Below are 9,541 nucleotides of genomic sequence, written 5' to 3' on the forward strand. Positions count from 1 at the left end.
GAAGGAATGTGAGGATCCCCTTCCTTGTTCTTCTTGGTATTGTAAAATCGCCCCCAGTGAGATGGTGGGAGGTTAGGATCCCCTCCTTGGTTCCTCCTGGGCATATGAGAATGTACCTCCTGGGTAGATACAAGGGTTGTGGTTGCGCCCCACTTGCTCCAGGTTGGTTAGTATAGAAGCTCTCCGGGTGGACGCAAGGGTTGTGGTTTCGCCCCACTTGTCTTGGGTTATGATGAGTAATGTATAAAATGTGCAATTATGTGATGTATAAGTGAAGATATGGTCGCGATGAAGGATTATGGACTATTGTGAATGAATGTGAAATGAGTATCTGAGATACAAGTTTCCCTGGATAAAAGCAATGACTAGCCACCACGTGCTCCAGGTTGAGACTCGATGCTCTGCTGATCCTATGTCATAAGTGTGGCCGGACACTGTGAAAGTTCCGGATGAGCTTGCCCCCGTGGATAAACACCAGTGTGGGTGTTGTATGATTATGATTATGATTATGTTTATGATTGAGAATTACTCGAGTTGGGGATGCGCGATAGAGGGACAGTCCAATAGTTAGCTACCAGGACTTGTCGGGTTGGCTTTATAACTGACAGATGAAAATCATCAACCATAGAGCAGGCATACATCATTTGCATATGTTTGAATTGTTTGGGTTTGCTTATTTTTTTGGATTGCTATATCATATATGCTATCTTACCTGACTATATGCTATCTGTTCTACTTGTACATTAACTGTGTATTACTTGTCTGTATTGATTGTGTTTATACAACTGAGAGGTCCCTCATGCTGGTGTCGGTTGACGCTAAGAGTTGTTCTTGTTGAGATGGAATAATGATATGATTAATTTAAAATGATGATTATTGAATGATATAATTTGAGTCCCCTGGGTAGACGCCGTGAAGTGATTTCACTTGCTCCAGGTTGATAATGAGATCATATGAGCTCCCTGGATAGACCCAGTGAAGTGATTTCACTTGCTCTAGGTGAGGATATGAAGTATTGATATAGAATTGCTAAGACAAAATAACTGGTCATGGTTTGACCTATGATTCTGATTCTGATTTGTTGGAGAATTAAAAAGTTGGAAAGCATGAGGAAGATGAATTAGATTTAGCATTCCCTTATGATAGTTGCCTATTCATGGATTAGCGAGAACATAGGATGAATATTGGGTGAAAGGAAGTTTAGGATGCTTAGCGAGTTTTTATTACAATGCATTGTATTTATTTGGCACTTTTACCGTATTAGGAACCCATGGATCGGGGGTTCTCATTCCGTATATATCTCTTGTTTTTCAGATACAAGTCCAGGTGCTCAGAAGTGAGCTGTGGTTCATCTGAGAGATGGCGAAGATCTTTATATTCTCTACTTTATATTTGCTTAGAATCTCTCCGCCTTTATTTTGAAATACCTATATTATGTATTGAACTCCTTTGAACTTGCCTATAGAGGCTCTTATGTTTCTTTTGGGAGAGATTAGGGGATACTGTTGTTAACTACTGTTATACTGTACCCTAGCCAGCCTAAACTTCGCGGGTCACGACTAGTGGCTATTTACTTATATTATAAATCTATATACTGTCCTTCTCTTATTCTCCTTAATACCTTTATCTGTATATCGCTTTCGACTTCACGCTTGAACTTTTAGTTGTCGATACGTGAGTGATACGGCTTCGCGATTTTGTTTCTACTTTTTTCAGGCTTCTCGATTAATACTCCTTTCAATTTTACTTATAATTATGTAATAAAAATCCACCTTGAGGGTCGTACCACCGTAATATCATTGACTTATGACTCGAGTATAAGGATTTGAATATTAGGGTGTTACATTATGGTATCAGAGAAATTCGTCCTCGTGAGCCTGAGGGATGGAACTGCTTATGCTTCAATGCATACTCTGAGTCTGTGCCTGTGCTAGTTAGGGTATCTAACCGATACATCTAGCATGAAGTCCATGAGTGTACCTTTGGTAATTTGAAGCACTTGACTTGAGATATTGAGTTTGATCACCTTGATATCGATTATTTGGTGTGTATAGGAACCAAATGGCATCTCGTGGACGCGGTCGAGGTCATGAGAGAGGTTGTACTAATGCTCAGGGATCGAAGATCAACCCAAATGACCCGGTAAACTTTATGGCGGCGTTGGAGAACATGGCTATTGCTATGCAGGCCACTGCGGAGGCTCTTGGGCAACAGATAAACAATAATGGCAATGGCAGAAGTGGAGCTCAGGGCCCGATGACACTGGCAACCTTCTTAAAGGTTAATCCACCTAAGTTCAAGGGAACTACCAACCCGACTGAAGCCGATACCTGGTTTCAGGCTTTGGAGCGAGCACTGCAAGCGTAGTTGGTACCTGAAGAGCAGTGTGTTGAATTTTCTACCTATCTGCTCACTAAGGAAGCATCGCATTGGTGGTAGGGAGCCTGACGTCTCCTATAGCAAGGTGATGACCCTATCACCTGGGATGCCTTCCAGGTGGAATTCTAACTTCTTACCGAATTCTGCCAGGACGACCAAGGAGCTAGAGCTACTGCAGCTAAAGCAGGGGGCTATGTCCGTGTCTGAGTATACAGCCGAATTTGAGGAACTATTCAAGTTTTCCTGCATGTGTTAGGGAGCTTCGGGAGACTTCGAGGAATGGAAGTGCATTAAGTATGAAGGAGGGCTCTAGAGCGATATCTTAAGTTCAGTAGGACCAATGGAGATCAGAACTTTCTCAGAGTTGGTGAATAAGAGCAGGGTTATTGAAGAGTGTGTGAAAAAGGCAGCTACAGAAAAAGGAAGTCATAGGAGACCTTTTCAACAGAACCGAGGGAGGGACTTTGCTCCAAGGGGTCAAGATTTTAAGAGAGCAAGTTATAACCCACAGCCCCAGCAAGCCCAAGACAATCCCCGGAAGAACAACAACAACAATCACCAAGGGAGGAGGTATGGAAAGCAACCTCAGAATGAAATGACTTGTAGGCGGTGTGGAAGCTACCATCCGGGAACTTCGTGTCGAGCTGGATTGGGACTTTGCTATAGTTGTGGAGGAGCTGAACACATGTCTTGGAACTGTCCTGAGAAGGTCAACCGGAATTCTGCCAAGGGCCAACAACAAGGTCGTGTGTTCACTATGACGACGGAGGATACCGCTAGATCCAACGGTTTGGGAAGAAGTAAGTAAAAGATCGGTAACAACGTGTTAAAAGTACGATTAAGTTGGTATTTGGTTTTATCTATCATAGATAGAAATCTAGTGAATGTTAGTCATGCTAAGTTGTGGTTTAGTACTTGAGGAAATAAGTGATAGGATTAGTACTAGACGTGAAATCAGTGTGGCGCAGTGGAAGCTTGCTGAGGCTTTCTCTATTTTATTTATCCCCCATCAATTTCACGCTTCCCATCTTTCAATTTTTAGGAGTTGGTATAATTACCGAATTTATTCTCATTATGAAACTTGAACATGTAGAAATTTTTTTTTCAAATTTAAATCAATCCAATTTGATCTATAATTTAATCTAAAATTTTTATGCTCTCTTTTTGGGTATTAATTGTTCAAACATATCCTTCTTTTTAATCTTTTTCACCAATATGTTTAAGTACTAATTGAACGCTAAAAATTTGGATTATTAATATTATTTAACTGTAATTTTTTTATAATATTACACATATCTCATTTACACTATAAACTATATAATTATAAATATATTTCGTTTATACTGTAAATGAGATATATGTTTTTTTTCAAACTCCAACTATCTCATATGAAAACGAGATACGGACAAAGCAAAACTTAATTTATTTCGTTTACACTGTAAACAAGATAAATCATGTAATGTGAATTAATAAATACGATATAAATTATATATTTTAGTAAATAAAATAATTGAATCATTTATTTGAAAAAAATCTCATAAACCATGATATTCTAAAGTGATTTATGTTTAAATTTTGAAAATTTTTTACCCTGCTGCAGTGAGTGATTTATATAAAGTAAGTATAAAACAAAGGGCAAAAAAATCATAATAAGCCAATGCCAGGCCGAAATTACGTAAATAAGCCAAAACCAAAATTGTTTCAGTAATGAGCCAAACCATATAATAATATAATTCGAACCATGTTGGTTCGAACTGCATTCATGAGTAATTCGAACTAAGGCAGTTCGAATTACAGAGAGAGAAATTGGTTCAAGTAAATCGAACCAGGGTGGTTCGAATTAGCATTGTAAGTAATTCGAACCAAGCTGGTTCGAATTATAGAGAGAGAAGCTGCATCAAGTAATTCGAACCACCCTGGTTCGAATTACACAATCCCTAATTCGAACCAGGCTGGTTCGATTTAGTGGTAGACAGAGCAGTATATATATGGTTGTAAACGTGAGTTGCTCTCATTAGAGGGTTTAAGATGGCTAGTGAGGAGAGTTTTGTTGTTTTGGTTCACCACAAAGGATCCATTAAGAGGAAAACTCGTTCGGATGTAAAGTTCACAGATAAGGATCCTCTCTGTATTGTCGTGAGTCCAACGACGAGCTATGATGACCTTGTTAGATCTGTGCTGATGAAACTTGGTCTGGAAGGTGCGAAGCGGGTTAAGAAGCTTTTCTACCGTATTCCAATCACGGTCCTGCAGGATACCGTGAAGTATGATTGTTTCACCATTGGTAGTGATGAGGACCTGCAAGTCATGTTTCTTTGTCGGAGGCAGTTTTCGGAGGTGAGGACACTAGAATTGTTGGCAAAGCTGGTTGATGTGGTATCCAGCTCAGGGGGTTTGAACCGGAATACCACCACTGTAGCCACGGCAGCCGGTTCCAGTTCCAGGCCTGCCGTTGCTTCTTCCTCCGTCCCTGTGTACGAGCCAGCGGTCCAACCTGTCGCCTCCCCGTCTTTTACTGTTGATCTCAATGACGGCGTAGGCGACGAGGTAGGATCATTTGATATTCTGCCGAATGCTTTACAGGGCATTCCACCGGTTGGCGTGGGAGACGGATTGTTGGGTGATGCAGAGGAGGACGACGTCGAGCCGGATATGATTGAGGATGACAGCGGCGACGAGGTTGGAGCGACTGAGCCTGCATTGGTGGTCGGTGGTTCTAGTTCTGGCACACAGCAGTATCCACCACATTTTTCCTCTTTGGACCTGGATGCCATGAGGCAGGAGGGGGTTTCAGGGCACTCTGTTGGATTCGGAGCTAGAGATGCAGAAGGGACTGCTGGTCTGACAGAGTTCCAGGTTGGTCAGCAATTTCAGGATAAAGATGAGGCCCTGTTAAGTGTGAAGACTTACAGCATCCGGCGAGGGGTACAGTACAAGGTAGTGGAGTCTGATTATCGCCGGTATGTGGGCAAGTGTTCTGAGTTTGGGAATGGGTGCACATGGTTGATTCGACTGAGTCTCCGGCAGCGCAAGGGCATTTGGGAGGTCAAATGGTACAATGGACCTCACACTTGTCTGGCCACATCCATCTCGAGTGACCACAGGAGTTTGGATTATCATGTGATTTCGATGTTCATTATGCCAGTGGTTAGGGCTGATGCATCCGTCAGCATCAAGGTGCTCCTGAATGCCACGGCAGCACACTTTGGGTTTAGGCCGACTTACAGGAGGGTCTGGATGGCGAAGCAGAAGGCTATTGCCCTCATCTACGGTGACTGGGATGAGTCATACAATGAGCTGCCTAGGTGGGTGTTGGGAGTCCAGCTGACGATGCCTGGTACTGTTGCAGTCCTAAGGACGAGCCCCGTTCGAGTTGGAGGACAGGTAGACGAGTCTCAAGCATATTTTCACAGACTTTTCTGGACTTTTCCACCGTGCATCGAGGCATTCTGTCATTGCAAGCCCCTAGTCAGCATTGACGGTACACATCTGTATAGCAAGTACGGGAGAACTTTGCTCATCGCGATTGCACAGGTCGGGAACTCCAACATTCTACCTGTTGCATTCGCACTAGTAGAGGGTGAGAATGCGGAGTCCTGGACATTCTTTCTCTCCCACCTTCGACAGCACGTGACACCACAGCCGGGTCTGCTGGTTATATCGGACAGGCATAACGGCATCAAGGCTGCGCTTGAGGCTCCTGACAGAGGTTGGTTACCTCCATCTGCCTACCGTGCATTCTGCATTCGACACGTAGCGGCTAATTTTGCCCTTACCTTCAAGGGCAAGGACGCACGGAGGCTTCTAGTGAATGCGGCGTATGCAAAAACCGAGGTTGAGTTTGATTACTGGTTTGATATTCTGTGGTCTGAGGACTCGACGATGTGTGAGTGGGCGAACCGGATTGATTATTCCTTGTGGACTCAGCATCGTGATTAGGGGCGGAGATTCGGTCACATGACGACGAATATCTCCGAGTGTGTGAACTCAATCCTTAAGGGTGTCAGAAATCTCCCTGTATCCTCCCTGGTGAAGGCAACGTATGGAAGGCTTGCAGAACTCTTTGTTCGCGAGGGGAGAGAGGCTGAGGCCCAGATGGGAACCGGACAACAATTCAGTCAGCACTTGGTGAAGTGTATTGAGGCCAACTTGAAGACGGCCAGGTGCTTCACGGTGACTTTATATGACCGGGATAACTCCGAGTTCACCATAGCAGAGACCACTCCGACCGGTTCTTTCTCGTTGGGTAGCTACAGAGTATCGCTTGCCTCTCGGACATGTGACTGCGGGTACTTCCAGGCGCTTTATTTCCCGTGCCAGCACGCACTTGCATGCTGTGCCTACTCACAGGTTACCTAGACCTCTTATGTTCACAGCGTGTATCAGATTAGTTCGGTATTCAGTGTGTATCGGATGGGATTCACACCTCCGATCCCGAAGGGCTTCTGGCCACCTTACGACGGGCCAACGGTGATTCCGGACCCTGACAAAAGGCGTGCGAGAGAGGGTCGTCCGAGATCCACTAGGATACGGACGAATATGGACGAGGCAGATCCGAACCGGCCAAAGAGGTGTGGCCTCTGTCGCCGACCCGGACACACACGTCGGAGTTGCCCACAGCTTGGAGGATCGTCTCACACAGGGGGCCATTAGTAGCCGTGTTGTTAGTGTTAGTACTTATTATATTTAACTTCTCCTTTTAGATGTTATGTTTGAGCAGTTATGTAACTTGTTGATCTTTCTACTTTGTATCGTGCATGCTGCGCTTAGTAATGAATATGTTATGTTTCCCAAAAATACAAAATTTAATACAAGTCCCATTAAACTGTTATATGATTCCATGATTATAAAGAGTCAATGATAAATCCGGTAAACACTAGTTTTCATAGTACAATACGATGAACAAACAACAAAGGAAAACAGCTCTAAAATAACAACAAAAGTACACATGGCTATCATACATGAATGAACCCTAAAGAACAAAATACATGAAACGTGACTCATCTAAACAGATGCAAGCCCGTACCACAACGACGGGGTACCCGTGCCCGCTGACCTCTGCGGATAAATGGCTCCTCATCCTCTATCTCATCTGCGTCCTCATGCGGGGCAGGCTGTGCAGGTGGCGTAACATGGATGGCTGCCGCAGACGGCCCGGCAACGGACTCTGATGCAGCAGTGTAGGCTGATGGTGGTGTACCTCCCAATACAAAATGGTCTCCAACAGATGCCGTAGGAGGCTCGTTCAGATCAACATCTAAGGGTGCCTGCGTCCCGGAGGTCTGACCTCGTCTCCGGGAATGCACGTCCTCCTGCATGATGGCGGTAATCTCCTCTAGAAACTACTGACCTCCGAAGTCCGCATCTAGCGTATCTGAGGCAAGGAAGTCTGACCACTGTGATCCCGGAATAACCCATGGGGTACCCTCCTGCTGAGGCTGGTCATGGGTGGGTACACCAACAAAGTAATCTCCAAGAGGCCCCGACCCGAGTCCAGCGTCCCCAGGGTCAGCCCCGTCACCCATACCTGACCCATACCACTTACCTCCATGTCCAGAGACAAGAACCTCTTTCCATGCTGAAGCCACCACTCGAGGAACTCATGCGATGGTCCAGGGTCGGCAACAACATCGAACCTCAGCACGGTCTCCGCACGGGACTCCCAATAGAGATGCCACTTCTGCAAATGGTACGGGAACCATCTATCACCACCTCTGCCATCCTTTGACATCAGAAAGTCGATGTTCAGGGCGGGACCCGGACGGGGCTGCACCCCTCCGAACTGCGGAAGCACCCTATCTATCTGATGCTACTCTATGACGGCAAAGTAGATCAGCGACGTCATAGACCGCCACAACGCCATATGCCGAGGCTCCAGTGCCTCTGGATGCACAACCTGAAGTACGTCGGGGCTGCTGTACGGCATCCAGATAAACTGCACGGAGAACCCTCCATTGTCAGGACAAGTCATAGACACAACTCATAAAGTGTGGTTAAATAATGAAACTGTTTAAGTTGCATACTCACCTCCCTGTCCTGTAACCGGTCTATCCTCAACCTCCACATCTGCATTCTCGGACCCTTCTCGCTACCGGAAGGGTTGTAACCTGACCACCTGCATCATACATGTGTCTTATGGCAACCTAAATGTGTGTTTTCGGTATGTAATACATTATTAATCAACATGGAGTTATGCAAATTAAATTGAAATAGAGAAGGCTGAGTATAGTACCTCGAGGCCAACGGCCAGCTGAATGTCTCATACCCTGCAGGCCTAAACAGAGAAAATCGCCAGAAGATCCAAGACTGAAGTAGCTGAAGTGGGCCCGCTAACTTAACCACATGTCTGTTCGCCACTCGGCACATGCACCGGTACAACCATGCCAGTGCCGCAGAACCCCAGCTATAGGTACCCATCTCCTCCAGCCTAGCAACGTAGGGAAGCCATCTGATGTGAACGCGGTTGCCCGACTTGTCCGCAAACAGCTGCGTACCCAACAACATCATGATGTACGCACGGGCATATCTCCGCACAGTCTCGTCATCGGCTCCCTCGGGGCACTCACCAAAGGTCTCCTGGAACCAGCTACAGTTCACTGCGTACTTCTGAACCTGACTGGGAGGAGGAGTCACTCCAAGCAACTCCTGAAACCACACCCAGGCTGGACGGCCACCCTGGATGTATATCTGGAACTCTGACAGGCAACCACTCACGTAATGCCCGTCCACCGGCAAACCCAACTGGTATGCAATATCCTGAAGTGTGATCGTGCACTCTCCGAACGGCATATGAAACGTGTGCGTCTCCAGACGCCAGCGCTCCACGAATGCACTGACTAGGGCCTCGTCTAACCGGAACCATCTGTCGTTCAGCCTTACAAGATGGTATAGTCCGGCCATCTGCAAGTACAGAACGTATCTGTCATCCAGTCGCATGCCCTGCTGCCGCCGCATGCTCCTGATGCATCGCTGAGGCTGCGCATCACAAGCACCGCTTTGTTAGAACCAGCTTCGTAATCAATGACAAACATAACCAACACGATAAATCATCAACAAAACATCATACTAAATCAATCCACATAAATATCCATGAATGACTACCACATGCAAAACAACTACCATATACCACCCCCCCTAAACCACTAAAATAAAACATCTTAAC

Source organism: Arachis ipaensis, chromosome B3 (assembly GCF_059453495.1).
Source record: "Arachis ipaensis isolate K30076 ecotype BB chromosome B3, ASM5945349v1, whole genome shotgun sequence".
NCBI classification, from domain to species: domain Eukaryota; kingdom Viridiplantae; phylum Streptophyta; class Magnoliopsida; order Fabales; family Fabaceae; genus Arachis; species Arachis ipaensis.